This window comes from Callithrix jacchus, chromosome 1 (genome assembly GCF_049354715.1).
Source record: "Callithrix jacchus isolate 240 chromosome 1, calJac240_pri, whole genome shotgun sequence".
Classification (NCBI taxonomy): Eukaryota; Metazoa; Chordata; class Mammalia; order Primates; family Cebidae; genus Callithrix; species Callithrix jacchus.
Window position 1 is genome coordinate 3313591 of NC_133502.1, and position 27951 is coordinate 3341541.

Genomic DNA, 27951 nt, shown 5'->3' on the forward strand with positions numbered 1-27951 from the left:
CTTAGAAAGAAGTTAAAATTATATCTAAACCTATATGAAGGAGTGTGATATGATATTAAAATTTAAAAATTGAGCTGAAACAAAAATTATGTATTTGGAAGTGAATAGCTACCATAAAATATTTCAATATATTTTCTTTATTAAAACTTCTGAAGCTAGGCTAAGCTTGAGTTACAGAATATAATAGCATCTATTTCAGTTTCCCTTGCTTTTAGGCATAGCAAGATAAACAGGTTCTAGTAAATGGGATGAATCAATAACTGGAATTGTGTAGCTTCTGGAAAGTGTTCTTCGTGGGAGATAACTCTTTTATTCTCCTCGTTGCTGGATTTTCATATTCTCACCCTGTAGACTTTTCATGTGGTCTGAAGTCTGTCATGTGTTTTGTGGGTGGCCACTTCCAGATGCAGATGTCATTATGATTCCAGCCAATGAGGGCTACATTTACGTAGATGATGGGATAGAGAGCTGGAAGAAACACAGATCTTTAGTGAACCATTGATGTTGACTAGGTACCTTGTAACATATTACAAGAGATATATTAAGTTCCAACTTCATTTTTCTGGGGCCTTGTGGCAGTTACTACCTTTCCTTCTAGCTGGGGTGCCTTTGGAAACCCTATCAGTTTCTCTCTGCCACTTTCTGCCTCTGCTTTTCTCTGACTTTTCTTTTCCTTTCAAACTCTTTGGTTCTAATACACACTTAGGGGTTTCCTTATTCCGTCCATATTTTCTGAACTCCCCCTTCCCAGATTCTGTGGTTGAAATAAATAATCTAGAATGTTTTGGAAACATTTCCTGACAATTATTGCTGCCATTTTATATCCCCCAGGGTTCATTTACTTATTGGAAACTTATTTAATAAGCTAATTTTAGTGAAATTTTTATCAGCTGTTATTGGACAACTATACATTAGTTTCTAGATAACATTATAATGCTACTTTAGTCTTTATGTTCATTAAAAATAAAGGTCAGGGCCGGGCGCAGTGGCTCACTCCTGTAATCCCAGCACTTTGGGAGGCCGAGGCGGGTGGATCACAAGGTCAAGAGATTGAGACCATCCAGGCAAACATGGTGAAACCCCGTCTCTACTAAAAATACAAAAAATTAGCTGGGCATGGTGGCGTGTGCCTGTAATCCCAGCTACTCGGGAGGCTGAGGCAGGAGAATTGCCTGAGCCCAGGAGGCGGAGGTTGCGGTGAGCCAAGATTGCGCCATTGCACTCCAGCCTGGGTAACAAGAGCGAAACTCTGTCTCAAAAAAATAAAATAAATAAAAAATAAAATAAAGGTCAGATTAGTGTGAACATTTTAGAACACAGGCTTAGCAGCAGAGAGAATTAAATACCTCTTACTTTTTTTACAAAGGAATGGTTATCTCTTCTGCCCGTCTGTATGTCCAGAACTATTATAAAATAGGTGCAAATTAATTTAATAAATTTAAAATATAAATTATCTTGCAAATATGTATATACACAAACACATAAATTGACCTTCACCTCAGGACAGATCCATTACTCTATAAGTATTGAATTCTCATACTTCATGTATACAGCATTGACTGTTATTGAGGAAAAAGTCAAAGAGAACAGGTCCTTGTTTGGCAAACTAGATGACAGGAGAAATACTCAGTTCACCGTGACATAGTAGGCAGTTCTAAGATAAACAGCTCCTAGCAATGCTTTGGAAGGGAAATTTTCCTTAGATGGCTCTATAGAAACTCTGTGAAAAAGCTGTTATATCTTTTACAAATCTGCCAGCTACTTTTTATGAGCTTCAGTTGCTCTTTATGACTATAATAAAAGGAGAGTAGAAGCCATGTATATATCCCATGGTCCCCGAAGCAAGCATCCTTACACAGAAAAGGTAATGAGATCTTTGGATGTTCTTTTCCTTCAGCTGCTGGCTGCTCTCTTAACTCGTGTTTTGACACCATTTTATTGTGCCTGTAATAATAAAGTATGTGTGAAATATGTTTGACAGATTTCAGTATTGCTAATCTAGTAATTGGCAACATAGTATATCTACTATCAAGAAAGAATAAACAAATCAATAAGAAAATGAAAATTTTAAATATTCCATTCCATTTGATAGACACCTTGTCATTCAGATATGTATTTGTTAACAGTGTAATCTTAAAATATCTTCCACCTTTAAGCATAAATTCAATATAAATTTTAAAGGACAGTTAACACCATGTATATAAAAATATCAACTCATATTTTATAACAGTGATAGATTTATAAAATTTGTACCTTAAATTCTACATCAATGTAGATATTCTCATAATTTTAACCTCCATAGACATTTTACCAAACTATTGTTTGCCATTAACAAAGTAGATATAAGCAATTTCAAAAAATTTTATTAATGTCCTTCATAGTTACTATGTATCATAATATATTGTTTAAATAACATGTAAGAACTATGTCTTTTGGGGTTTAATTCCAAAAATTGGCATGGTTACTTTAAAACTTTTTATATTTTAGGGACAATGTTTTTTAATTTACTAATATTTATCTCTTTGACATCTTGAAAACCCACAGCTACATTATCTTCTTACAAATATATTTTAACCTTATTTTTCCTCATTTCAATTTTCTGATTTTCTGTTTATGTGTTTCCTTTTTTTTGCTTTTTAAAATCCTAGCAAATATAGTAGTAAGCATTTCTATGTCATTGCATACTTTTTCTGAATAATGTTTCGGTGTAATGCAAATAAAGATGTAAGAATTCAGCGCATTTTATTCAAAGCTATTTCTTTCTCTTCTGAGGTCAGCACTGTGGTGTTTATTACTCTCTACCTATGTCTTCATTTTTAATTAAAAAATCTAAACATGACAATTGAGGTAAAGGTAACTCTATGGCATCCTGGTCTCCCTTGCTACTGGACTACTTTCAGTTTGAACCATGCATTATACTTCAACATCATTAAACAACTTTTAAATCCTCATAGACAGAAACATTTTGCCTCCTTGTTCACCTTCCCTACATATATTCACTTCTCTTTATGGTTACATAGTTTTAAGATTTAATTTTGACATCATTTTTTTCACTAAAGATGTGACTTCGTTTTGAGCACAGTGTCTTGAGCACATTGAATATTTTCTCCTGTTGCTCTTATGTCTGTACAATCAGTGCTGTCACATTATTGGATACGTAAGTATTGACACAACTCACCCTATATCACCTTTGCCAAAAATAAACAGCATTTATTTTGTTTTTCTGCCTTTTCATTATCTGTTCATTTTACGTAAAAGCTTCATTTTACATAAATAAGACTTTTCTTTGTCTTATTTATCATTCAGATCTTATCTTCTCCATCAACTCTTCATCAATGTCCAAGATTTTTCTCTTTATTCTTCTGTACTCCTACGTCATTACTGGTTATGCTTTTCATCTGGCAATTTGAATCTTCTTCATGTTGTCATTAGTCTTGTTAATTGCTTAAAAACATGTCCTGTATCCTCAACTAGGCTGAAAACCCTGAAGGAAGAACTGGCTCTTAACTAAGTTCATGGCTGACCTGGGAATGTTCTTATGTAGACCTATGAATCTTTTGAACTTATAGGTAATACAGTGTATTTATGTACATTTCTAGGTATTTTTTTTCAAAACACAGTGGCTAAAAGTCTTTCTCTATATAATGAAGGCCTTCATATCTAAAATCCACTGACCTAAAATAATAAGAATCATAATTTATACTTTTATTTCTTCCATAAGGCATATAAGTTAAAATACTTAAAAAGTATTTGTAATTAATTCTCCAAACCTTAGGCTCCTAGTTGGAACCCCTGGAGTGATACTCTCTAGAAGTGTAGAAAAACCATAGCTAGACAAAACTAATAAGCAAATGCAGTGAAGCTCTAAGTTAGCCCCAATCCATAATGGTCCTGTCTCCTATTGGGTTGTATTGCTTATGTTATTTTTTTAAAGAATACTTTTACATATTTTCTCATGAAATTACAAATAATAATTTTGCAAAATATGTATGTATATTTTAAGAAATACTTGTAAAGAGAATATCCACATAAATACCATGAAGCTCAAGATCTGGATAATTGCCTACAAATCAGAAGCTTCCTGGAAGTCCCTCCATATGTAAATATTCTTCTTTTCTCCTAGAGATTTTATTCTTTCCAAATCTAGATATATTAATGTGTAAATAAACATTGATATGCCATAATTGCTGAAAGATTCCTCTTAGTAAAAAACTACTCATGCCCCTCTCTTGTTTCTGCGTGTTATTCATTCAGAATCATAAACTCTATTTTTTCCAACTATTTTAAGGCTATTTGTTATTATATTAATACAATAAATATCCAATGTAAAATTTATCATTCTATATAATAAAGATAATGTCCCCTTCTCAGGCAAGAGTTAGACAGGCTAACCTTTGCCCAGTATAAAGTATGAATTATTCAAGCCAGCATTCTTGAAACTGTGGCAGGCAAACTGGAGAGCAGACACATAAAATAAAATTTCAGACCCTTTAGAGTTCTTGGCAATCCTACCTTATAAAGATATTATGTCTCCACAGATTTTTATGTGTATGCAGTATAATTCCAGTCAAAAAATATTTTTGTTGAACTTGACAAATGTATTCATATATTGTATACATATAAATTCAAAAAAAGTCTATCAGGCAGAATATTTTTGAAGAAAAATAAGATGGAAGGAGATAATCTATAAGATATCATAACTTTTTATATAGCTAAAGTGATTAAGAAAATGTGGAATTGGCACAAGCATTTGGAAAACGGATGTTGGAACAGAAAAGAGAGCCACAAAATAGATTTATACTTATATGAACCCTTGATATATGAGAGATATATCATGGTAGATAAATAAGGAAAGAACAGATATTTTAATAAATTGAGATACCATATTTTTATATCAATATAAAAATAAAATTGAGTTCCTACACCACATCATTTCCACAGATTAATTCCATACTTATCTGAGAAAAATATAAAGATATTAAGCAGTTGTATAATCATGAACTTCTTTGGAATTGAAAAGAGTTTTTAAACAAGATGAAAAACAAAACTCATAAGGGAAAATATTCTAAATATGAATGTATATCTATATCTATATATTAGATGAATTCAAGGTTGGTATTTTTTAATTGATATGGGAAGTGTTATTAGTTATGCCATGTAGAAATGAAAGTCTTCTGCTTTGCTGTAGAGAGTAGACAATGGCTCAGTGACTTTGGCAAACATTTCGGCAATATTGATGATCCATGTATGGTATGACCCATCAATTCCAGATAGATACTCCAAATAATCTTTAGTCTTTGCACAGGTGCATCAAGGTGTTAGAAATGTTTATGACAAATTTGTTTATGAATATCCCTGAAGCTAGAAATGACTCAATGACTATCAGCAGTAAGATGGAAAATGAACTAGAGTATAATACGGCAATACTTTCTAGCAATGGAACTACGTGAAATATGGCTACATGCAACACAGACGTATCTCAAAACACATTTAGGAAACCAGTGCAGAAAAAAGGGAAATGGACAAGTTGTCTATATAAACCAAAACTTAGTGACAACTAAGTGCTATTATATGTGTATATGAGATAAAATGATTATGCATATTCTGTTAAACCTTTCAATCAATGGCCAAAGCATTTAGCTCATAGTCAAATAGAAATGACATTGGTGTGCATCTTTGTTTCATTCCTGATCTGAGGAAAAACTTATATTTCCTGGTTAATAGATTTACTATTGGAGGTAAGTATTTTCATATTGTGGAAGTTTCACTCTTATTGCTGATTTGCTAAGAGCATTTTCTGTATTAATACATATTGCAGTTAATCAAAAGCTTTTCCTGCATTTATTGTGACATATATTTTCCTATTTAGCATTTGAGATGAATTACAGTATTTGATTTTCTAGTGTAAAACTGAGTTGGATTTAAATCAAGGAAGCTATAATGTATGTTTTCTCAGTTTCATAACATTTTGTTTAATATTTCCACTGTGTTCTTGAATTGGTTACTTATAATTTTTCCTGCATTGTCATCTCAGTAATTGGTAAAAAGGGTATGTTAGCATGATAAAATGAATTGTGACATATTTTCTATTTTGCTGATACTCTGACAGGGTTGATAACGTACATGTGTTGCTTTTCCTTTAGCATTATTAGAGTTTGCAGGGCAAATCATATAGGCCTGTAATTTCTTTAGTGGCAAATATTTTTCATATTTCTGTCATTATATTAATATAATTGTTTTATAGTTGAATTATTATTTGCATTGTGAATCATTAAATAGTCCATATTTGTATATTTTTGGTATTACAAGGGTAAGGAGTTGAATTATTTTATAATTGAATTAATTTATAAGTTGTAAGATTTTATATATTTTCCATTGCATCTTTATTTAAAGTTAAGTTTTTATTTCATTAATAAAATATGATTCATAATATGTTTTCATTTTGGCAGAATCTGTTGCTAATGGCCCACTGTCTCCTCATTTCAGTTGTATGTGTCTTCTACCAACTAACCATGATCAGCCTTCCAGCAAAGGAATCGTTTTGTCACTTGAAAATGACAATATTTTCAATGATATATTTATGCTTAGTTTTCGTTTCATTACATTAGTTCCTACTCTACACGATTTTATTTTTCTTTTAAACTTTACTTTAAACTCTTTCTGGTATTTCTATTTGGATTCCATTTAATATAGTGAGTTTCAGTCTTTCCTTTTATAATACACACATGAGATGCCCCAAGTCTGTTAGGTCTGGATTTGGTTATGCTACAATGTTTAGCTGTCATTTAAAAATATTTTTTAATTTTCATTATAATTTCCTCTATGACTTATTTTCTATTTAGAAGAACGATGACTATCACAACACCTGAAGACCTTGTCTGGACATCAGCATAATTATTTTTCATTTCCTACAATTACTGCATACATTTTTTTATTATAATTGAAGTCCAGGGGTACATGTGATGTGCAGATCCTGTATGTTTGTTACATAAGTACTGTATACATTTTTAAACCTTGGAAGATAGCTGAAATTGCATAATGAACCATTAAATAATCAATATTTGCAAGTTTGGTGTATTATTGGTATAACAGGTAGTGATATTTTCTTATGTTTTATTGGATCTATTAAAAACGTTTCATTAGAATGATGAATTTGCATCTCTTTCTATTCTATAATTTTAATGATTATGTACTGAAGTGGAATGAATATTTTGCTAGCATATTTACCATTTGGTTTAATATTACCACTGTGTTCTTGAATTAGTTACCTAAAATTTTTCCCTGCACTGTCATCTCAGTTTTAGGTAAAAAGGTTGTGTTAGCCTCATAAAATGAATTGTGATGTATTTTCTGTTTTCTTTATACTCCGCAAAAGTTTCTAAAATTTGTGTTATTAGTATTAATTTATAGATTGATACAAATATTGATGGATATTATTAATTTATTAAAACAATAATTTTATTCAAATATTAATATAAATATGAATGCATTAATTATGGTGTATAAATAGCAATATTTAATATAATAATAGGACAATTTGGAATTATTCTATATTTTTTATATTTCTTTCTTAAATTATACTTTAAGTTTTATGGTACATGTGCAGAATACAGGTTTGTTACATTAAGTGTACACATTCCATAATGGTTTGCTGCATCCATCACCCCACCACCTGCATTAGATATTTCTCATAATGCTATTCCCTACCCACACCCAACAGGCTACAGTGTGTGATGTTCCCCTCCCTGTGTTCATGTGTTCTCATTGTTCAACACCCACTTATGAATGAGAACCTGTATTGTTTGGTTTTCTGTTCTTGTGTCAGTCTGTTGAGAATGATGATTTCCAGCTTCATCCATGTCCCTGCAAAGGACATGAACTCATCCTTTTTAATGGCTGCATAGTATTTCATGGTGTATATGTGCCACATTTTCTTTATCCAGTCTGTCATCGAGGGGCCTTTGGCTTGGTTCCAAATCTTTGCTGTTGTGAACAGTGCTGCAATAAACATATGTGTGCATGTGCCTTTATAATAGAATGATTTATACTCCTTCAGGTATATACCTAGTAATGGGATTGCTGGGTCAAATGTTATTTCTAGTTCTATATCTTTGAGGAATTGCCACACTGTCTTCTACAATGGTTGAACTAATTTACACTCCCACCAACAGTGTAAAAGCTTTCCTGTTTCTCCACATCCTCTCCAGCACCTGTTTTCTCCTGATTTTTTAATGTTCACCACTCTAACCGGCGTGAAGTGTTATCTCAGTGTGGTTTGATTTGCATTTCTCTAATGACCAGTGATCATGAGCTTGTTTCATGTGTTTGTTGGATGCATAAATGTCTTCTTTAAAAAAGTGTCTGATCATATTCTTTGCCCACTTTTTAATGGAGTTTTATTTTTCATTGCATATTTGTGAAGTTCTTTGTAGATTCTGGGAATTAGCCCTTTGTCAGATGGGTAGATTGCAAAAATTTTTTCTCATTCTGTTGGTTGTCAGTTCACTCTAATGACAGTTTCTTTGCTGTGCAGAAGCTCTTTAGTTTAATTAGATTCCATTTATCTATTTTGGCTTTTTTTGCCATTGCTTTTGGTGTTTTCATTATGAAGTCCTTGCCCATGCCTATGTCCCAAATGGTATTACCTAGGTTTTCTTCTAGGGTTTTCATGGTGTTATGTTTTATGTTTAAATCTTTAACCCATCTGGAGTTAATTTTTGTATAAGGTGTAAGGAAAGGATCCAGTTTCAACTTTCTGTATATGGCAAGCCAGTTTTCCCAACACCATTCAATAAATAGATAATTCTTTCCCCATTGCTCTTTTTTCTCAGGTTTGTCAAAAATCAGATGGTTGTAGAAGTGTGGCATTGTTTCTGAGGTCTGCGTTCTGTTCTGTTGGTCTGTATCTTTGTTCTGGTACCAGTACCATGCTCTTTTGATTCCTATAGCCTTATATTACAGTTTGAAGTCAGGTAGTGTGATACCTCTAGCCCTTCTTTTTCTTGCTTAAGTTTGTCTTGGCTATGCAGGCTCCCCAGCCTAGCAAGGCAGAACAACATTCAAATTCAGGAAATTCAGAGAACACCACAAAGATATTCCTTGGGAAGTTCAACCCCAAGACACATAGTCGTCAGATTCACCAGGGCTGAAATGAAGGAAAAAATACTAAGGGCAGCCAGAGAGAAAGGTAGAGTTACTCATAAAGGGAAGCACATCAGACTGACAGAGGATCTCTTGGCAGATATCCTATAAGCCAAAAGAGAGTGGGAGCCAATATTCAACATCCTTAAAGAAAGAATTTTTAACCTAGAATTTCAAATCCAGCCAAACTAAGCTTCATAAGTGAGGGAGAAATAAAATCCTTTAAAGACAAGCTACTGCTGAGAAATTTCATCACCACCAAGCCTGCCTTACAAGAGCTCCTGAAAGAAGCACTAAACATGGAAAGGAACAACCAGTACCAGCCACTGCAAAAAAGAACTAAATGGTAAACACCATGGATACAATGAAGAAACTGCATCAACATACAAAACAACCAGCTAGCATCAAAATGGCAGGACCTTTAAATGTAAATGGGCTAAATGCCCCAATCAAAAGACACAGACTGGTAAATTGGAGAAAGAGACAAGACCCTTTGGTATGTCATATTCAGGATACCCATCTCACCTGCAAAGACACATGTAGGCTCAAAATAAAGGCATGGATGAGGATTTCCCAAGCAAATAGCAAAAAACAGCAAGGGTTACAATCCTAGTCTCTGATAAAACATATTGTAAGCCAACAAAGATCAAAAGAGACAAAGAAGGGCATTACCTAATGGTAAAGGGATCAATGCAACAAGAAGAGGTAAATATCCTAAATACAAATGCACCCTATACAGGAGCACCCAGATACATAAAGTAAGTTCTTAATGACTTAAAAAGACACTTAGACTTCCATGTAATAATAGTGGGAGGCTTTAACACATCACTGTCAATATTAGACAGAAAATTAACAAGGATATTCAGGACTTGAACTCAGATCTGGACCAAGCGAACCTCATAGGCATCTGCAGAACTCTCCAACCCAAGTCCACAGATTATATATTCTTCTCAGAACCACATCACACTTATTCGAAAATTGACCATGTAATTGGAAGTAAAACACTCCTCAGCAAATGCAAAAGAATGGAAATCATAACAGTCTCTCAGAACACAGTGCAATCAAATTAGAACTCAGGATTAAGAAACAAACTCAGAATCGCACAACTACGTGGAAACTGAACAGCCTGCTCCTGAATGATACTGGATAATGAAGTAAAGGCAGAAATAAAGATGGTTTTTAGAAATGAATGAGAATGGAGACAAAATGTACCAGAATCTCTGTGACATTTAAAGCAGTGTCCAGAGGGAAATTTATAGCACTAAATGGCCACAAGAGAAATGAGGAAAGTTCTAAAATCGACACCCTAATGTAATGATTAAAAGAACTAGAGGTACAAGATCAAACAAATTCAAAAGCTAGCAGAAGACAAGAGGTAACTAAGATCAGAGCAGAACTGAAGGAGATAGAGACACAAAAAAGCCTTCCAAAAATTCAATGAATCCAGGAGCTGGTTTTTAAAAGATCAACAAAATAGATAGACCATTAGCCAGACTAACAAAGAAGAAAAGAGAGAAGAATCAAATAGATGCAATAAAAAATGATAAAGGGGATATCACCACCACTCCCACAGAAATATAAACTACCATCAGAGATTACTACAAACACCTCTATGCAAATAAACCAGTAAATCTAGAAGAAATGAATAAATTCCTGGACATTTATACTCTCCCAAGACTACACCAGGAAGAAGTTGAATCCCTGAATAGACCAATAACAAGGTCTGAAATTGAGGCAGCAGTTAATAGCCTGCCAAACAAAAAAAGTCCAGGTCCAAATGGGTTCACAGCCAAATTATACCAAAGGCACAAAGAGGAGCTGATACCATTCCTTCTAAAACTATTCCAAACAATACAAAAAGAGTGAATATGCCCTAACTTATTTTTATGAGAACATCATCGTCCTGATACCAAAACCTGACAGAGACACAACTAAAAGAGTGTGTCTTCAGGCCAATATCCATTATAAACATGGATGCAAAAATTATCATTAAAATACTGTCAAACTGAATTCAACAGCACATCAAAAAGCTTCTCCATCACGATCAGGTCAGCTTCATCGCTGGGGTGCAAGGTTGAATTAATATACGCAAATCTATAAACCTATCACATAAACAGAACCAAAGACAAAAACCACTATTAATTGATGCAGAGAAGGCCTTCTACAAAATTCAACAGTGCTTTATGCTAAAAACTCTTCATAAACTAGGTATTGATGGAACAAATCTTAAAATAATAACTATGACAAGCCCACAGACAATATCATACTGAATGGACAATAACAGGAAGCATTCCCTTTGAAAACCAGTGCAAGACAAGGATGCCCTTTCCCATCATTCCTATTCAACATAGTATGGGAAGTTCTGGCCAGGGCAATAAGGCAAGTAAAAGGAATAGAGGATATACAATTAGGAAAAGAAGAAGTCAAATTGTCTTTATTTGCAGGCAACATGAATGTATATTTAGAAGACCACATCATCTCAGCCCAAATTCTCCTTAAGCTGATAAGCAACTTCAGTGAAGTCTCAGGATATAAAATCAATGTGCAAAAATCACAAGCATTCTCATACACCAATAACAGAGAGCCAAATCATGAGTGAACTCTCATTTACAATTGCTACAAAGATAATTAAATACCTAGGAATACAACTTACAATGGATGTCAGGGACCTCTTCAAGGAGAACTACAAATCCCTGCTCAAGGAAATAAGAGAGGACACAAACAGATGGAAAAACATTCCATGCTCATGGTTAGGAAGAATCAATATGATGAAAATGGTCATACTGCCCAAAGTAATTTATAGATTCAACGCTATCCCCATCAAGCTACCATTAACCTTCTTCACAGAATTGGAAAAAAGGACCTTAAACCTCATATGAAATTATTTTATATTTTATTACTAAAATGTTATTCTCTTTAGTTTTATTGTTTGATGTCTCACTTGTGTGTTCAAAATATTGCTGGTGTGTTCTAACGTCTGGAGGTGGAAAAACTCACATAAGGCATTCACATCTGTTTATTTTTTTTCTAGCTTGAAATATAGTCAGTAGGAAAAGGGTACGCATTTTTCAATAATATTAAAAAGTGATTTAAAAACCCACAACATCTAGGAGAAAAATATTGTGATTATGGCATGCCATAGATAGTCTAAGGAGTAAGAAGAAAAGAGAGGATGTGAATTGAATTTTTTTCAGAAAATTATGGCTTCAAATGTGTTTTTCTTTACTGGAGAAACTGGAAAGCAATGTGTATGTCGTGGAGATGACACAGGCCAAAAAATGGCTTAAGTTTTCATCACTGGCTGATCTATAAGCTCAGTGTAAGCAGGAAGTAAAAGCTCAGGCCGAGGCAGTGTTACAAATGGCCTCATTAAGTGTTGACAGAGTGCTTTGGCTTTGGGTCAATCCTCAAAGATTTGGACGAGTGTTATTTGTCATATACTATTTTGTTTAAGCCCCTCACATTCAACAAAATATCTGTCAAAACACTGGCTGAGCAAAGGTGGCCTTCAACAATCATAATACTCAAACCTTGGGAAAAAGAGATAATCTGATATATAATGCTATCAAATTGTAACAGTCAAAGTTCATTAAAACAACCAGAACAAACAAAACACCACCACCACCACCACCAGCAACTATGACAAAACATTTAGCTACAAAGTATATAACAAATAATGTAGGACAAGAATTTATGACTAAGACCTGAAAAACACAAGGAACAAAACCAAAAAAAATAAGATTTAATTAAAAAGCCTCTGTATAGTAAAAGAAATAATCGACAGACTTAACAACCTACAGATTAGAAAATATTTGCAAACACTGCATCTGACAGGAAATTGATATTGAAAATCTATAAGGAACTGAAAGAACAGCAACAACAAACCAAATAATCCTATTATAAAATGAGCAAAGGACATTAATAGATATTTTTCAAAAGAAGACATACAAATGGGCAACAAAAACATAAAAAATACTCATCAACGGAGAAGTGCAATTTAAAGTCACAATGAGGTATTGTTTCATGACAGAATGGCTATGACTGCAGAGTAAAAAAAAGAAAAAAATTGGGGGAGATGCACAGCAAAAAAGAATGTTTATACACCATTGGTGGGATGTAAATTTGTACAGCCTCTTTGAAAAACAGTATGAGGATTTCTCAGAGAAATAAAAATAGAACTACCATTCAATCCTTAATTCCACTATGAGGTATACTCCCCGAACACACAAAAAAATATTAAAAAGATACTTGTATTCATATATCAGTAATATTTACAATAGCAGAGATGTAGACATAAACAGATGGAAACTGTTTCTCAATCTAATTTTCCTTCAAGAGATGAATAATAATGAAAATATGGTATATATTATATAATACACACACACACACACACACACACACACACAATGGAACACTATCCATAAAAAGGAATAAAATGGGTGTCTTTTTTGGAGCAACGTGGATGAAACTAGAATATCTTAAGCCAAACAACTAAAAACCTGAAATTCAAACACTACACAGTCTCATTTATATGTGAAAGCTAAATAATTTGTACAAATGGACATAAAGGGTAAAATGGTAGACATTGGAGATGTAGAAAGGTTAAAGGGTGGGAGAACAGTAAGGGATGAGAAATTACTTAATGGGCGCAATCTACATTATTTGTGTGATGATTACACTAAAATGCCAGATTTCACCACTGAATACTATAGCCATGTAACAAAACTGAAATTTTATCCCTTAAGTATATACCAAATAAAAGGAAAGAAAAAATAAATTGACAAAAACTGTCCATGAGAGAGCATAGGCATTTAACTTTCTAAACAATGACTTTAAATCAACTGTTTTAAATATGTTCAAGAACCTGAAGAACTAAACATTTTTAAAAAATGACTTATGAACAAAATGATGTAGTCAGTGATGAGACAGAAATGGTAGCATGGAACAAAACAGTCTAGAACTAGAAAGTAAAATAGCTAAACTTAAAATCACTACATGGATTCCACAGTTTTTAGTAGATTAAAAAAAATAATCAGTAAATATGAAGACTGAAAACTGATAATACAATTTTAGAGCAGAGAGAAAAATGAATTTTCAAAAATGTGATTAGAATTTAAGGGACATTTGGGACACTATCAAGAGGACCAACCTATACATTATAAGTGACTCAGAAGAAGAGGAGGAAAAAAAGGGAACAGAAAAATATTTAAAGAAATAGTGGCCAAAACTTTCTTAAATCTGAAGATATGAACTGCATATCTAAGAATCTGCAACTAGGACAAACTAAAAAACAAAAATCCACACAGAGAAAGATTATAAGCAAGTTGCCAAAAGAAAAAGAGAAAGAATCTTGAAAGCAGGAAGAGAGAAGCAAATCCTCACATAGAGAGATTCCCAATAAAATTTATAGATGATTCCTCAACAAACATCCTGGGGACCAGAAGGTAGTGGCATAACATATTTAAAGTTGTTACAAAAGAGAGAGAGAGAGAACCAATAATTCTATAACTTGCACAATTTCATAATGTAAAACAATAATTTTAAATCCATATTATATATCTATGTCTTGTTCAAGAATGAAAAATAAACTAATGCATGCCCAGATAGACTAAAGATAAGAGGGTTTATTACTGGTAGACTTGCCCTGTGAGAAATTTAGGCTGAAACAGAGGACATTAGACATCAACTTGAATGTGTATAATTTTTTAAACTATAATATAATTACAAATGTAAATGTAAATGGCAATATAACTAAACCTTTGGGTTGAAACTTCTCTTCATTTCCCATATGAATTAACAGAAAAAGTACAGAACAATAATTTTAAACTTATGTTAATGGGTATGTAATGTATAAAGATGTAGTCAATGAAAATAACAATATAAAGAGATGGACAAATGTATAGGAGTATTTGTATACTACTGAAATAAAGCTGATATTTTTCAAACTAAGTAGTTATAAATTTAAGATCTTTGGGTAGATTGCAAAATATTTTGCCCATTCTGTTGGTTGCTGGTTCACCCTAATAGTCTCTTTTCCTGTGTGGAAGCTCTTTAATCAGATTCCATTTGTCTATTTTGGCTTTTGTTGCCATGGCTTTCAGTGTTTTAGTCATGAAGTCCTCATCCATGCCAATGTCCTGAATGATATTACCTAGGTTTTCCTATAGGGTTTTTATGGTGTTAGGTCTTATGTTTAAATCTTTAATCCATCTGGAATTAATTTTTATATGAGGCTAAGGAAGGGATCCAGTTTCAGCTTTCTGCATATGGCTAGCCAGTTTTCCCAATACCATTTATTAAATAAGGAATCCTTTCCCCATTGCTTGTTTTTGCCAGGTTTATCAAAGAGTAGATGGTTCTAAATGTGTGATGTTACTTTTCAGGCCTCTGTTCTGTTCCATTGGTCTATATCTGTTTTTTGGTACCAGTGCCATGTGGTTTTGATTACTGTAACCTTGTAGTATAGTTTGAAGTCAGGGAGCATAATGCTTCCAGGTTTGTGGGGTTTGTTTTGTTTGGTTTTGTTTGTTTTTCTTAGGATTGACTTGGCTATGTGGGCTCTTTTTGGTTCTGTATGAAGTTTAAGGTGGTTTTTCCAATTCTGTGAAGAAAATCAATGGTAGCTTTATGAAGATAGCATTGAATCTATAAATTACTTTGGGTAGTATGGACATTTTCATGATACTGATTCTTCCTAACCATGAGCATGGAATGTTTTTCCATCTGTTTATGTCCTCTCTTATTTCCTTAAGCAGGGATTTGTAGTTCTCCTTGAAGAGGTCCTTCACATTCCTTGTTAGTTATATTCCAAGGTATTTTATTCTATTTGTAGCTAGAAAGAACTTAAATTTACGAGAAAAAAAAACAAACAACCCCATCATAAAGTGGGCCAAGGATATGAACAGACACTTCTCAAAAGAAGACATTTATGCAGCCAACAAACATATGAAAAAATGCTCATCATCACTGGTCATTAGAGAAATGCAATTCAAAACCACATGGATATACCATCTCACACCAGTTAGAATGGCAATCATTAAAAAATCAGATGCTGGCAAGGCTGTGGAGAAATAGGAATACTTTTACACTGTTGGTGCCAGTGTAAATTAATTCAACCATTGTGGAAAGTGTGGCAATTCCTCAAGGATCTAGAAATATGATTTGGCTCAGCAAACCAAAGGATTATAATTAGGAAAAATCAATATTGTGAAAATGGCCATACTGCCTAAAGCAATTTACAGATTCAATGCTATCTCCCTCAAGCTACTTATGACCTTCTTCACAGAACTTGAAGAAAAACCACCTTAAACTTCATATGGAATCAAAAGAGAGCCTGCATAGTCAAGTCAATTCTAAGCAAAAAGAAAAAAGCTGGAGGCATCACACTACCTGACTTCAAACTATACTACAAGGCTAAAGTAATCAAAACAGCATGGTACTGGTACCAAAACAGAGATATAAACCAATGGAACAGAACAGAGGCCTCGAAGGCAACGCCACACATCCTCAACTATCTGATCATTGACAAAAACAAGCAACGGGGAAAGGATTCCCTGTTTAATAAATGGTGTTGGGAAACCTGGCTAGCCATGTGTAGAAAGCAGAAACTGGACCCATTCCTGACACCTTACACTAAAATTAACTCCAGATGGAATAAAGACTTAAACAGAAGACCTAATACGATAAAAACCCTAGAAGAAATTCCATTCAGGACAAAGGCATATGCAAGGACTTCATGACTAAAACACCAAAAGTATTGGCAACAAAAGCCAAAATAGACAAATGGGACCTAATCAAACTCCACAGCTTCTGCACAGCAAAAGAATCAGTCATTAGATTGAATTGGCAACCAACAGAATGGGAAAAAATTTTTGCAATCTACCCATCTTACAAAGGGCTAATACCCACAACCTACAAAGAACTAAAACAGATTTACAAGAAAAAAAACTAGCCCATTCCAAAGTAGGCAAAGGATATGAACAGACACTTTACAAAAGAAGACATCGATGATGCCAAGAAACATATGAAAAAATGCTCATCATCACTGGTCATTAGAGAGATGCAAATCAAAACCACATTGAGATACCATCTCACGCCAGTTAGAATGGTGATCGTTAAAAAATCTGGAGACAACAGATGCTGGAAATGATGTGGAGAAATAGAAACACTTTACACTGTTGGTGGGAGTGTAAATTAGTTCAACCATTTTGAAAGACAGTGTGGCGATTCCCCAAGGAACTAGAAATAGAAATTCCATTTGACCCAGCAATTCCATTACTGGGTATATATCCGAAGGATTATAAATCATTCTATTATATAGACACATGCACATGAATGTTCATTGCAGGACTGTTTACAATAGCAAAGACTTGGAACCAACCCAATTCCCCATCGATGGTAGACTGAAAAGGGAAAATATGGCACATATATACCATGAAATACTATGCAGCCAAAAACGATGAGTTCCTGTGCTTTGTAGGGACATGTATGAACCTGGAAACCATCATTCTCAGCAAACTGACATAAGAACAGAAAATCAAACACCACATATTCTCACTCATAGGTGGGTGCTGAACAATGAGAACACATGGACACAAGGAGGGGAGTATCACATACTGGGGTCTGTTGGGGCGAAAATGCGGGGAACAGCAGCAGGTGGGGAGTTGGGGAGGGATAACATGGCAGAAATGCCAGATATAGGTGAAGGGGAGAAAGGCAGCAAACCACATGCCATGTGTGTACCTATGCAACAATCTTACATGTTCTTCACATGTATGCCAAAACCTAAAATGCAATAAAAATATTTTTAAAAATCATTCTCTTATAAACAGACATGCACACATGTTTATTGTGGTACTGATTACAATAGCAGAGACTTGGAACCAACCCAAATGCCCATCAAAGATAGACTGGAAAAAGAAAATGTGGCACATACACACCAGGGAGTCGTATGCAGCCATAAAAAAGGATGAGTTCATGTCCTTTGCAGGGAAATGCATGAAGCTGGAAACTATCACTCTCAGCAAACTGACACAAGAAGAGAAAACCAAACACTGCATTTTCTCCCTCATAGGTGGGTGTTGAACAATGAAAACACATGGACACAGTGAGGGGAACATCACACATGGGGGCCTGTCAGGGGTTAGGGGGTGAGAGGATTGGGGAAGGATAAATAGGGATTGGGGAAGGAGAAATACCTAATGTAGATGACAGGGTGATAGATGCAGCAAACCACCATGCATGTTCTGCACAAGAATTTAAGTATAAAGAAAGTAAAAAATAAAAAAAATAATGAATTTAAGGTCTTAATATAATCCCTAAGGTAATGATTAATACATTAAAATACACATAAAAGAAATGATGGAATCAAAGGGGTATACTACAAAAAATCAAGTAATTACAAAAATGAAATGAAAAAATTGAGAAACAAAAATATATACAACAAAAAGTAACAAATGGATAAATGTTAAACAGTTCCTTTCTGAGAAGTACGAGAAACCTACTTTAGATGCCACAACACGAAGAGCCTAAAAGTAAAACAATAAAGATCGTCCATGAAAACAGTAACCAAAAGAGCATTTGGATGTCTCTTAATAATGAAATGGACAGAAAGTCAATGAGAAAATATTGGACTTGAATGATATAATAAACCAACTAGACCTAACAGATGTATACACAAACTATTCCTCCCAACCCAGAAGACACATTTATGTATTCAACATAGAACTGGAAGTTCTATGATAGAGCAAGAGTTACACAGAATATTCTTCAGTATATACTGTAAATTCAATTTTCAAGCAAACCTTAACAAATTTAAGGAGATTGAAATATTACAATCATCTGTTTTTCCTCTGAATACAAAGTAACTAGAAATTAGCAACAGAAAAAAACTGAAAAACTCATATGAAAATTAAATGACAAACTTTTAAATAAATGGATCAAAGAATAAAGCACAAGGGAAATTAGAAAATATCAGAAAATACCTTGTGATTAATGAAAGTAAAAGCACCACATATGAAATCATATGGAACATAGTAAAAGCAGTATTTAGAGATGCATTTTAACTGTCAACATCTGAACTTTTAAAAAGAAGAAAAATCTTAAATTTATAACCTAACTTCACATCTTAAAGAAAAAGAAAAAATTAGTATGAAGCATGGAAAATGACAATCTATCAAACAGATAATTGGTGTTCATGAAGTAGGAAGTGAACAATAAGGACAAAAATATGCAGTAATTTTTAATAATTAACTTTTTAAGAAATAAATTTGTTAATCACAGGGTATATCAGATCACAGTACAAGTTTAAAAAATATTAAAACCTTTGGTTAATAAAACACATTATTAAGAGAGTGAAATAATGACTCATTTGTACAATGAGATAACATACTGTGAAGTATGTATCTTGTAAAAGATTTATATCAAGACATTAAAAACCTGTAAGTCTACAACAAAAAAAACAAAACAACCCAATTAAGAAAAGGCAAAGAAGTTGACTAGGCATTTTGCTAAACATATGCACATGGATAATGAGCACATGGAAAGTTGTTCAAAACCGTTCATTATTAGGCCATCAGAAATCAAAATCACAATGACATGTCATGTCAGCATGTAAAATGATGCAGCTGCTATGGAAGACAGTTTGGTGATACCTTAAAATGTTAAACAGAATTACTATATGAGCTAGCAATTTAATTTAGTACCCACATGCTAATGTTTATAGCAGAATTATTCACAATAGCCAAAAGGAGGAAATAACCAAAGTGTGTCTATTATCAGATGAACTGATAAACAAAATGTGGCATGTGTTCATACTGTGGAATATAATTGAGCCATAAGAAAGAATGAAGTTCTGATACATGTCACAATAAGGATAAAGCTTTTAAATATCATGCAAAGTGAAATTAGCCAGACACAGAGTAAATGTTATTTGATACCTGTCATATAAAATATTTAGAAGAGGGACTACTTCCTATAGACAAAATTTACGTTAGAGTTTTTGGGGTTGAGTAACAAAAAATATAGGGAGTTGTTGCTGAATGACAGAGGTTCTGTTTGGAGTGATGAAAATTTTTGAAAATAGTGGTGATGGCTGCACAAAACTGTAAATGCAATTAATGCCACTGAATTGTCCACTTCAGAGGTTAAAATGGCAAATTTCATATTACATGTTTTACCATAATAAAAATGTAAAAAACATGAATTATAATTTAATTTTTATGTAGCAATTTTATTTGTAGAATTTTCTACAATCTTATTTTTTGTATATTTTTCTGATCTAAGATAGTGTAAATTTTAAAATTTTTCTTCAAATATAGTATTAAAAGATGGTGTGTAATATGGAATGAGATACCAAGACCATGAAAATGTTTTTGCTGATTTGAAGAAATAGACTCCTGGTTAAAATTGTCAAGAAAAATATCTGATTTTCTAACCAATTACTGATGTTTAAATGAGAGAGAACCCTGTATTAATGGGAATTTGTTGACTCTGAGATAAAGGAATCTTCCTCCACTGAGGGTTTATTAAAATTTATGTTAGTAATTCAGGCACCTTTGGGTATTTGAAAAAGTAAAGAAGATTTACTTGTATTTGGGATGTGTGTGTGTGTGTATATGTACCTATTTATTTTAAGTCCATCCTTGCACCATTTACATAGGGATATTATCTTCCTGTTGATAACTGAGTTTTAGAAATAGCACAGTTTATGTCTGTGTTTCGATGTAATTACATACCTCCATTGCATTCTCATACTGACTTTCCCACCACATACATCTCATTCTTATGTTTGATGAATATTGTTTTGGAGGCAGAGGCAGAACTAGAATGACTGGTATGCCAAGTATATTTGATTAATTATTGAATGTTTTAAATGTGTTACTTTGATTATAATAAATTATTTTTAAATTTCATTTTTAATATACATTTTATATAATTTTATTTTTCTAACACATTTATAATTTATATTTACTAAATAATTTATCACAATAATATATCAAGGTGGTAACATATAATTTAAATTTAACACTAAAAATTATATTACTTTCAAATGTTATGACCAGTTTCTTGGTTTCCACCAGTTATTACTAGTATAAATTATTAAATATTCTCAAGAACTTTGATGATGTCATTATATTTTACAGTAGGGATTATGGCTTTATCTCTTTACTTAATTTCCTTTAATTTTGCTTTGTATTACCTTCAAGCCACACAGGAATTCCTCAATCCTCCTTTCAATTGGATAGAGAGGATGCTTGTTTCTCACTGCAGTTTTTATCTGGAAAAAATATTACATATGTATTAATATACTATTTGTCAGGTTACATTGAGCCAAAAGCTGAAGGCATGCTTTACCAAATTTTTCTGATGGATCAATAACAAGGTAGGTAAGTTATCTTCTACATTTTTTCCATGTACTAAATATTGAGGGTGGCTCTATCCTCATACTCAAGCTGCTTTTCTACTTGCTAATATTGGATACTTCTTGCCAGGCTCTTCAAATTGTGCTATAACCTGGAAGAAACCTTCCTATTTTGCACAAACCCGGAATAGCCCTGATAATTTAAACCTCACCTAATTATTCTTTATCAGTTAGAAACTAGAGGGGTGGAGGATTGAGAGAGGAACACTATAAAATTCAAAACCAATGATGCACTGGCTGAAAAACCCTGACATGAATTGTGAGAGCAAAGAAACCACAGCTGGTTTTGCAGATGCAGTGCAGGTGGGCTTTGGCAGATGATATTGAACTGTATAAATTGTAGCTCTAATATTTTCTGGGCTATGGCTGATATTGTAGGTTCAGCTAAAGTAGTAAATTACTAGGAGGCATCATTACTTTCCAATTAAGATTCACTTTAAAACAGGTAGATCTTCAATCTGAATTGTTTTTCAAATACAGCTTATGTCTACATGCTTTAAAGTGTGCACTAATACATATCAGTTATGCACAATTTGTGGAGCCATTAGTAATAAGATTTGTAGGAATGCTATAATTCCAAACTCTGAAAATAAAAGAATTGCACATTATTTGTACAGATACTCTGCCACCATGATAAATTCCTACTTTTAAAATGTCAGCTGCACAGAGTGACTTCATTTCGAAGAGCACTTTATGAAAACCAAAAACACAGAGTAATTATAAAGTTGAAACTCTGACAAATAATGTCTTAGCCAGGTGATCAAAGTTAATATCAACAGTGATAAGCCCTTCTGATAGTATGTAGTATTGATGTGAAAAGAATGTCTCTCTATCTCTGTGGCCTTCCTCCCTAAAATGCATATCCCCAGTTTTCTCAGGAGACAAGCATCAAGCAAAGCCCAAGTGAAGGACATAGTACAAAATACCCGATCACTACTTCTCTGAATTCTAAGGTGGTCAAAATCAAGGAAAATGTGAGTCACAGTCACAGCCAAGAAAAGCCTGTGGAGACCTGACTACTCATTACAACACTGTATCCTAACATCATGTTGGATCTCATGACATCCTTGAAAAGACTCTGGAAGATAAAAAAAATATTAAATACAATCTCAGGAAATTTGAATAAGTTCTGAAATGGATTTAATAACATATCAGTATGGGTTCAATAATTATTACAAGTATACATGAGACAGGGAAACAGCATGAAAGATATAGAAGCTCTTTGTACTATTTTCACAATTTTTCTGTAAGTAGAAAACTATTCTAAAAGAAAACTATTTTTAAAAAGCATTGTTATAGTATAAATGACACAAAACATGTGGATTCAGATTCAGCAGATGTGGGTTGGAGCCGGAAATCCTGCATTTCTAATAAGCTTACGGTGCTCGTTACGTTGCTGGTGCTGCTGTTGGCCTGGGTCTCATGTAGTGGCAGTCATAGAGTGGCCTCCAAGTCAGGAGAATGGATAAACTCTTCTTAGCCATGTTATTGATTCTTGTTCCCTAGCCAACCCAAAACACTACCTTAAACTTTCCATTTCCAGGAGAATGGGCATCATCTGGAACTTATTAGAACTGCAAGTCATTTCATGTCAGATCTATTGAATTAGAAAGTCTAGGACTGGGACCCAACAGTATATTTTGTAGCAAGCCCTCCAGAGGTGCTGATGCATGCAAATACCTAAGGAAAATCAATCTAAAATCCAGCACTAGTATGTTATTCTTTCCCTCTCTTTTGTTTGAGTGGGAGTAGAAGATAAGTTGGAGGTAGGGTTGTGTGAATGTGTGCAAGTTGAGTGGTTAATTCACTGAATAAATTGTTACACAAAATTTACCTCTTTATCTTGAGAGTGAATTTAATTCTAAAGAAATGGATTTATGTAATCTGTCCAAGGATGTTAGTCACTGCTTATGCAAGCTTTCCATGGCTGTTCAGTGACAGAAGGAAGGCTGATTTATATCCAACATTAAAGAGCATACATACTAATGTATCAATCATTTGTATCTCCCCAAAGAACTACAAATTATATTTTACAAATTAAAAATAAATTACTATGGATTCCTGATTCTAACTCAGTCATATAGAGATTTAAATGAATCTTTTTTATTGAATTTTTTCTTTAGTTACTAGATACATAAGAATTTTTGTAAATATATGGCATAATAGCTTTTAATTTCATTTTTGTTTTTCTTGTATGGATAACCTATTCTCTCTATTCTTATGTATTTTTGCTTAATATTATGTTTAATAATTCATGTTGATATGTCCACAAATATATTGGAATTTTATAAAAATTTCTTGTACAAGTAGGGCATGACTTTTCTGTTCTTCAGAGGATTGTTCTTTTTTAATTACAACTTATAAATATATTGTACAAGTCTACTTTTGTACAAGGGTGATGATTTCTATAGGGCATATAACCAGGAACAGAAATGCTGGACCAAAAGTTAATGACAATATTTTATTTTCCTAGATATTGCCCCAATTTTCTCTCAGTGCATATTTTAATTGATTTCTCACTTACCAGTTTTTGAGGTATCCTATTCCACATATTCACACATCTGATTTCATTCGACTATTTAATTTCAACCAATCACAGGGAATTGAGGTTACCACATACATTTCCAAAGCATATTAACTTGATATTATGAGGTGACTATATGTTCAAACATTTCCTGACTTTTCAACTTCTGATCTATCAATTATTTCATCATGTTGATTGTTGATTCTTCTTTCAGCATATATATATGAACTATATATATATGAACTATATATATATATGAACATTTATATTCTAACTCTTAATCTGCATGAATGTGTGCACTACAAATATATTGTGCAGTCTGTGTCATGTATTTTCAATTTTTGTGTTGTCTTTTGAGAAACAGGAGATTTTGTTTAACTTCATTACTTTTATAGTTCATACTTTTTTCCTCTTCCCTTACTCTTTTCTGTGTTTAGGTTGGCAATAAGACTTTTCCCATTTAGTTTTCAATTAGGTTTGTAAGGCAGAAGTAAAGCCATTAAGCTATGACTATTAGTCCAAATAAGTAGACACTTGCACATCTTGTAGTTTATCTGGGGACACACCTGATTGGTATAGAGCAAAAGTCAAAGGCTTTAGTTCAGTCCTCCACTGCTCATCAGATCTCCCACTTCAGCTTCCTGGGACAGGTGCACGTGTAGATAGATCCAGCTCGAGGAATATGTACTTCTCCTGCTGATCATCTGTCATATCAAAGGTAGAGACAGTGAGAAACAGATTTTAATTTGTCTTTATGTGTTCTGATATTACTCTTCTCACTTCACATATATCTTTCCTTCTTGACTATCAGCCACCATACAGTGACTCCAAGTCCACTACCAGACTTGAAGACAATCATCTTCCACAGACTTCTTCACTAGCACCAGTGTGGTGTTCTTGGTTAATGGTGTCTCTTATATTCTAATCAGTTCTTTTTAGCTCTTTAGCATCTTAGCTTTCCAAAAAACATGTAAGATTTACTCTCCAAAAGAAACTTTTCTTATCCATATTATTCACATTGATTATTGTTACCTAGCCCACCCAAAACACTACCTCTAACTTTCCAAGTAATGTGGCTTTACACACGTAGATTTTTAATACACAGATTATTATTCAATGTAGAATTTATATTTTTGCATGAAATAAGGCATTGAGACTTGGTTTTCTTTTAAGTTCTATAAGAAAACAATTGACCCAGCATCACAAGCAAATAGGTTATCAAATGGTAATATATCTATGTCTTTCTCTATTACTTTTCATTGTTAATTTATATGCCTGGAACTATTCTATGCTGTCTTAAACATTTTGTAATTTGTAATGATATGTATGTGAATATTCGATAGCATATATCATGCTACCTTATGCTCCTTCAAGAACATCTTTTTTCACATTCTGTTGCAATACATATATGTATACTTTTGACTTATGATACTAAGTCTTCCTACTACTATATATACATGTGACATGTAGCTCAGTTCATTTAGATCTTTGTGTGCTTGTATCTACATGATTTATTTATTTCTGTGTATAAAATAAATGTCATTTTTATTTTAAATGACATTTCATATTTTCTGTTTGATACATTTTTCTCTACCTTCAAAGAATAATTTAGCAAAGGTGTATCTTCCATTCAAATTCAAAATTTCCTTAAGGTGGTTGTTTAATGACCTATAATGTTGAATTGGTTAGAAAGTTAGAAATTTCAATTTAATTCTTACTCTAAGCTAAATTTAGTATATAATCATCCTCCATTTCTACAGCACATATGCTTGTTATATATCAGTTGACTCTGTTTTCTGGAATTCCAACTGGTGCAGAATTCAACCAGGCCAAGTTAACGTAAATGTTTACCCCCTTTTAACATCCCAATAATAAAAATGACATATAGACATCAACATTTTCCTGTTGAGACAGAGATGGTAACAAGCCAAGTCTCTTCTAACTATAAGAAGGATTTTACTCAGATTTTCCAACCAAAAATAGGTAATTGTATAGTAATAAAGAGGTCAATTCATAAAGAAGTTATCCAATTGTAAACACACACACACACACACACACGCACACCAGTAACATCAGAACACCTAAAATATAAATATTAATAGAAAGGAGAGACAGGGTACAATACAATAATAGTAGGGGACTTCAGTACCCAGAGACAGATTTTCAGAGATAAGATAATGAGGGCACATCATATTTAAACTACGCTATAGAACAAATGGACATGATAAACAAATACAGAACATTCAATCAAGAGCAGAAGAATACAATTCTTCTCAAGCACACACAAAATATTCTCCAGGAGAAATCATAGGTAAGAAAATAAGTCTTAACAAATTCAAGAAGATTGAAATCATATCTAGTATTTTTTTAAACCACAATGTTACAAAACTAGAAATCAATAACAAAGAATTTTGGTGAATTCACAAATACATAAAAATTAAACAACATGCTCCTGAACAACCAATGCATCAATGAATAAATTAAAAGAGAAATTTAAAATATCTTAAAAGTAATGAAAATGGAAATACAACATACCAAAACTTATGGGATGCAGAAAAAGCAGTTCAAAGAGGGACATTTACAGCAATAAACACATAGCTCAGAGATTCCAAACCCAAATAGGTAATTATATAGTGATAAAGAAGTGAATTTGTCAAGAAGTTATTCAGTTCTACATATACATGCACCTAACACAGAACACCTAAAATATAAATGAAATATTAATAGAAAGGAGAGACAGAGTACAATTCAATAATAGTAGGGGACTTCAATACCCAGAGACAGATTTTCAGAGAGAATATATTTCACAGAGTGAAAGATCTTAAATAAACAACTTTTTAAACAAACTATAAAAAGAAAAACAAATTGCAAAATTGGCATAATTTAAAAAATCATAAATATCAAAGTAGAAATAAAACAGATACTAGAAAAACAAATTATCAGTGAAACTAAGAAATGCTTTTTTAAAAAGGTAAAAAAATAAAAAATAGTTCATCTAAACTAAGAATGAAAGAAAGAAGACTTAAACAAAATCAGGAATGAAAGTAGTAACATTATATACCTTGGAAATACAAAAGATGATGAGACTATTATGAGTAACTAAATGTCACCAAATTGGATAATCTAGAGAAAATGGATAAATTTCTTGATACATACAATCTAACAAGACTGAACTGAAAGAAACAGAAAATCTGAACAGAAACTATCAAGAAAAGATTTAATCAGTAATAAAAAGGTCTCTCATTAAAAAATAGCCCAGGACCCAATTACTTCACTGCTGAATTTTATCAAAAGCTAAAGAGGAACTAACGCCAATCATTCTCAGTCTCTTAAAAAAAAAAAAAAAAAAAAAAAACTGAAGAGGGAATAATTCAAAACTTTTTTACAAGGCCAGAATTATCCTAATATCAAAACCAGACATGGATATTACAAAAAATAAAAGTACAGGCCAATATCCCTAAAATGGATGAAAAATTCTTTAACAAAACACTAGCAAACCAAATTTAACAACACATTAAAAGTATCATTCACTATGACCACATGGGATTTAACCCAGTGATCCAAAGATATTTTAACATAACTAAATCTATAAATGGGATATACCATATTAACAAAATGAAACATAAAAATCATATGATCATCTTAATAGATGCAGAGAAAAAAATTGACAAAATTTATCATTATTTCATGGTAAAAAGGCTTATATTAGGTATAGAAGAAACATACCTCAACATAACAAAGGTCAGCTTCAAGAAACTCACAGGTAACATGAAACTGGTGAAAAGTTGAAAGTGTTTCCTCTAAGACCAGGAACAAGACAGAGATGCCTACTCTGCCAATTCTATTTGACATAGTAATAGAAGTC

General features: G+C 32.9%; 1 long non-coding RNA gene across 1 annotated transcript; it reads right to left on the bottom strand.

Annotated features, from left to right (window-relative positions):
• Positions 1-116: 116 nt before the first annotated feature.
• Positions 117-27951, bottom strand: LOC103791423 (uncharacterized). The gene is made up of 5 exons (XR_001910283.4): positions 27813-27951; positions 24653-24790; positions 21341-21418; positions 1856-1944; positions 117-468 (listed from the first exon to the last, which is right to left on the bottom strand). It is a non-coding gene; the product is annotated as an uncharacterized LOC103791423 (long non-coding RNA).